Source organism: Nematolebias whitei, chromosome 1 (assembly GCF_014905685.2).
Source record: "Nematolebias whitei isolate Nwh7 chromosome 1, NemWhi1, whole genome shotgun sequence".
NCBI classification, from domain to species: domain Eukaryota; kingdom Metazoa; phylum Chordata; class Actinopteri; order Cyprinodontiformes; family Rivulidae; genus Nematolebias; species Nematolebias whitei.
The window spans coordinates 38,786,622-38,792,554 of NC_056498.1; positions in this window are offsets into that span (position 1 = coordinate 38,786,622).

Here is a 5,933-nt window from a genome sequence, read left to right on the forward strand (position 1 = left end):
AAGTTGATTACCCTGAAGGAACTGAGGAAACTCCGTTTTGTTATTATTTTGAACATCTACAAAACATTCTGACAACCTGTGTCTCGATTATTTATGAGTTTTCTTGTGTATTTTTACTACCACGACTGATTTATCAAGCTGTATTAAATTTTGATCACTAAATTTCACATTTTTGTCATTTAAACTCCTGTTTGAAGACTTATTGCGAGCAGGAAACAGTTCCAGTGATTGAGCTCAGAAATATAAAAATATGAACAAAATAATGTAGCTATTTTTAAGTTAGAGTGATAAGGCATACATTGAGACATTGTCAGGCAAACATCTATGGAAACAGAGAAGTTTTATAGATACTGAAGGATTAAAATGAGGTTAAAATATTAACTCGGGTTGAGGAGCCTTAAACTCACCTCTAATCACGTAAGAAAGCCTTTTATAGCCTTTTTAACCCACATTCTTCATATCATCCCTTTCCATCCCATCATTTTCATCCTTACCTGGTTTCAACTTTGCTCCATGCCAGAGCTCACGGTTACCGACACCATAATTTTTTTCAGCGCCAGAAAGGCGACGAGAAAAGTAAGCGCAGGGGTGGACCTTGTTGTCTTCAATGGACCTTTGGGACAAAACTGCCCCTACACCAGAGTCAGAGGCATCAACCTCTGATATAAACTGATGGTTCAAGTCAGGATGGGCGAGAACGGGAGTCAAGGAAAACCGTTTTTTGAGCTTACTGAACGCAGAGTTGGCCTCGGGGGTCCATTTGAAGGTTCTGAGAGTGGATGTGAGCTGGGTGAGGCGATGTGACTGTAGTCTCTGATGAAGCGCCTGTAGAAGTTGGCAAATCCCAGAAAACATTGTAATTGTTTCCTCGTCTCGGGGACAGGCCGAGACTCGTCTCGGGGACAGGCCGAGTCAGAGACACTCGGCTGGCTTCATCTTCTCCGGGTCAGTTCTGTAATGTCCTCCTTCAAAAATAAAGCCCAGGAATGAAATGGAGGGAACATCAAACTCACATTTCTAACCCTTCACAAAAAGTTGATTTTCATATAGTCGTTGTAACATTGTTCTGACGTGATTAGTGTGTTCCTGCTCGTTTTGTGAGTAGATGAGGATGACGTCCAAATAGACAAACACAAAGTCACCAATGAAGTCCCTAAGGACATTGTTTACTAGGGAATACTGTCAGGCCGAACGACATGACCAAGTATTCGAAGTGTCCCAAAGGGGTCCTGAATGCGGACTTCCACTCATCACCCTCCTTAATATGCACCAAATGGTATGCGTTGCGTAGGTCCAGTTTAGAAAATATGGTTGCAGTCTGGAGCTGTTCATGGATGGAGTCAATGCGCGACAAGGGGTATTTATTTTTATATACTGTATACTTTGTATGTTTTAATAGTGTTTGACATAGCTACAGGAAGTCAGAACTAGTATGTAATTACAAAAATGTTAAACTGAGTCATCTGGACAGTTTCTTTTTGGAAGAAACGTTTCGTCTTTCATCCAAAAAACTTCATCAGTCTGAGGCCTGCCAACAGGAGCTGTCATATTAAATAGCACCTTATTGACATGTTTCAAACCAGTCTACTGTGGAATTCACAGAAACTGGCTTTACACGTGCAAAATAGAGGACTATCAGTCTAAAACAATCGATCATTCATTCATTTCAATTCAGTTTATTTATATAGCGCCAAATCACAACAAAAGTTTTCTCAGGGCATTGTACAGAAACATTCACGTACATAGAACAGCCAATTAGTAAAGTTCTCTATCTAAGAAAGCCAGCAGACTTGTTGAATCTTCATTTCGTCACAGTCTCCCATCCTGTGCAAGCACAAAGACAACAGTGGAAAGGAAAAACTCCCTTTCAAAAGTATATGGACTGTACTTATATAGCGCCCTTTTATCTTATCCAGATACTTAAAGCGCTTTACACTACAATCTGTGCCTCATTTATCCATTCATACAGCTCTCTACTAGATCGCTACAAAGCTAATTGAACAAATCATTCTAAAGAGACTACTCAGTGCTTTATCACATTCATACACTGATGGGACACACATCAGAGGCAACAAGGGGTTCAGTGTCTTGCCCAGGGACACTTTGGCATGTGACTGCAGGTGGATTCGAACCCCCAACTCTTGCATTGGAGGACGACTGCTCTAACTACTCAGCCACAGCCGCCCTCCAGCAGAAGAAACCTCCAGTAGAACCAGGCTCAGGATGAGCAGCCATCTGCTTCGACCGGCTGGGTTTGGGAGGACAAGAAGGAGAGACAGATGAACACAGAATGGCAGGTCCAGATGTAGGTCTTGACTCTACCAACTTCAGTAAACTTCATCCGATCTCTAATCTACTCTTTATTTCCAAAGTTCTTGAAAAAGTCATTACTAGTCAACTTCATTCTCACCTATCTAACAATAACATTTATGAGTAGTCTCAATCTGGTTTTTGCCCCCACCATAGCACCGAAACAGGTCTAATAAAAATTACTAATGACCTTCTTGTTGCTGACTCTGGTCTTCTGTCCATCCTCATTCTACTTGACCTAATTTCTGCCTTTGACATAATCTAACATTCTATCCTCCTCAACAGACCACTAGCATCCCAGGTATTCCACTAGACTGGTTCAAATCTTATCTCTCTGACCGCATTCAATTCATTAAGCTTAAATCCTTCCGTTCTCAGTCTTCCCCCATCTCCAGGGGTGTGCCCCAAGGCTCTGTCCTCAGATGCCTCCTCATCATGGAGACATCACCAGTACATGTACTAATGTAACCCAGAACTGAGGATGCGTATTGGTCCAGGTCTAGTGCCCCACCACTTTCAGTAGCTTCTCTGAAGACATCCCAGTCTGTTGGTTCAAAACAATCTCTCAGTATGGGGCCACTATTCTGCATCCAAGATTTAACTTTCTTTTGTGCCAGTCTGGATCATCTTAGTAGGGCCAAGTAAACAGGAGCCAGGAAGATTGAGATGTGATCAGACAGTTCTAGGTGGGGGCGGGGTTCAGCTTTGTATGGATCTTTTATGTTTGTGTAAACACGGTCCAGCGTGTTGTTTCCACATGTTGGTATGGCCGCATGCTGGTAAAATCTTGGGAGGAAGTCTTTTAGATTCCTGAGATTAAAGTCTCCAGCCACTATGTAAAGAACCTCAGCGTGTTTGCTTTGCAGCGAGCTGAAGAGATCATGAAGCTCCTGAAGAGCTTCGTTAGCATTAGTATCCGGGGTTATGTAAACAACTGTTATAAAAACCACTGTGAACTCGCAGGGTAGATAATATGGTTGACATTTCACTGTTAGCTGCTCCAAAGCCTTGGGGCAATGATGGCTAATCAGTGTACAGTTTGTGCGTCAACTTTTACTCATGTAAATGCAAACTCCGCCTCCCCTCAATTTCCCTATTAACTCACTGCAGCGGTCTGCTTGGAAAAAAAGTATGTCAACCAGCTGAAAGGCTGAATCTGGCATGTTGCTGGTAATCCATGATTTCGTGAGGAAAAGTACTGCACACTTCATCATCTCCTCTGAGGCACCCACTCTCAGACAAAGCAAATCCATCTTGTTGTCCAACTAGCAGACGTTCGACAGAAAGAGAGACGTATCAGGAGTTTCCCAGCGTTAGCATTAGCCTGTAGCCTCACCATAACCCCTGCCCGGCATCCTCGTTTTTTAAGCCGGGAACAGTGCTTCCTCCTCTGCCCATTGATGCATCTCTGCTGCAGCTTCCAGGTAGATGACTTTAAGATCTGCATTCTGCCGGAGCGTAGTTTTGAGTTTGTTGCGGATTGCTGCTATATTCCGTGGCAAATCTGCTCCTGTTCTCATCAGTTCTGTTCGGCTATAACTCGCACGCATAAATCGTGCAGAGTCAGTCATGGAGTCAATTTCAAAACTCCTAAAAACTGGGATCGCACCAGGAGCCTGTGAAGCTGCAGCTGCAGGGAGCGTGGACATCTTGCCCGCATCATCACACATCGTTTTTAAAATTTTTCTTTTTACTTTCAAAGCTATCCACAATCATGCCACTCCTTACCTATCTGACCTCCTACACATCTCCATCCCCTCTCACTCTCTCATATCCTCCTCTTCGCTGCACCTCCATGTACCCACTGCCCGCCTCTCCACCATGGGGAACAGGGCCTTCACCTGCTCTGCCCCTCACCTCTGGAACTCTCTACCACCAGACCTACGAAACACTACCTCTCTTTCTCTGTTCAAGACTACTCTGAAAACACATCTCTTTAGATTAGATTATCCTTCTTAACTTTGTTTTATGTATTTTCAGTCAACCTTTATTTAGACAGGTTAATCCCATTGAGCCTCGAGGACTCATTTACAAGAGAGACCTGATTTTATATTGTGTATGTACTTTATATCTCAATTTATGCCTGTTGGTCTTTGCACTGTTTGTTTTTACACAATCTTATATGATGTGTTTCTTGCTGTAAAGTGCCCTTGGGTGTCCTGAACATCCAACACCTCTCTCTGCTTTACCGTGACCGTCCAATGTCTCCCTTGGAAAAAGCCGTCTTCTGGATAGAGTATGTCATCAGGAACAAAGGAGCTGCCCACCTGAAGTCCGCAGGTTTCACCTTGCCTTGGTATGCCTACTTCTGTCTGGATGTGACTGCTTCATTTATGGTCATTACTGGAACCTTTATCTGTGGTGTAGTCCTGGTCTGTAGGTGTCTCTGCTGCCGGAGGTTCAAGAAGAAGATGAAAGCAGAATAATAATTATTAATATTAAGTTTTATTTAACCAGACAAATCCCAATGAAAACACAGATCCCTTTTGCAAGGGAGGCTTGGTCCTGAAGGCAGCCTAACATGCATGTTTTTGGTCTGTGGGAGGAAATCAGAGTACCTGGAGAAAACCCATGCAAGCATGAGAAGAACATGCAAACTCCACATAGAAAGACCCCAGGTCCAACCAGGGATTGAACCCAGGACTAAATGATTAAATAAACAAATGAATAAATAAAACAAATAAGTGATTAAAGTGTGTTTTATCTCAGTTGACATGCATTGTAATGTACTGTAACTTCTGACTCATAATGAAATGTTTAATGACAATAAAGCTTTTAAACAACACTGATAAGCTGCAGTGAAATCATATATAGAGTCCAGCCAGTCAGCTATGATATCAGAATTGCCAGAGATGTAGAGAAAACAAAACTTTAAGACATTCTCATGTTGGAGAAGCTAAACCACCTGTCCACAGACGCCTGACTCAACTCCAGAGAGCTGCTCTTCAGGACAAGACTTGGCAGTCCACCTACACCTCAAGGATAAGGGACACTCTGCTGAGGACCAAAATGTTCATGTTTTAGAGAAAACAGATAGTTTGAGAGTGGGGTTGAGTGGGGTTATCACTTGGCAACAAGCTAGTTTTGTTTACACAAGTGACTGTTTGAAAACTTGACTTTTATTGCTCTGGAGCAATGTCTTCTGGAATTTCAAGCCTATATTCAAAAAGGAGTATCCCCAAGCTTCAAAATGATACCAAGCATTACATGATGGGATTTCCGGATGCTATGGCAGGCAGAGAAAAACTGTCACTGTTTTAAGGAAATAAAATACTATGATTATGTCTCAAAACATGCCTGTTAGAAAACTTTGATTTAAAGATAGGCGAGGAAATCATGTATTTTATTAGTTAACGGGATCACTGAATGGTGTCTTTATGGACTCGTTTTTTACGACTATCTCGCTAAAATATTGGGAAACCCCCACCCCCATGTGAACATGCAAAAACATTGAGGGGAAGGTGTGAAATGCAATTCACATTTTCCATGTTCTTTCATGTTTAAGAAGATAACAGTAGACCATTTTCTTTAAAGTAAAAATCACATTGGACTCATTATGACCCGAGGTTTCAGAATAATCTACAGTGCCTTGCGAAAGTATTCGGCCCCCTTGAACTTTTCAA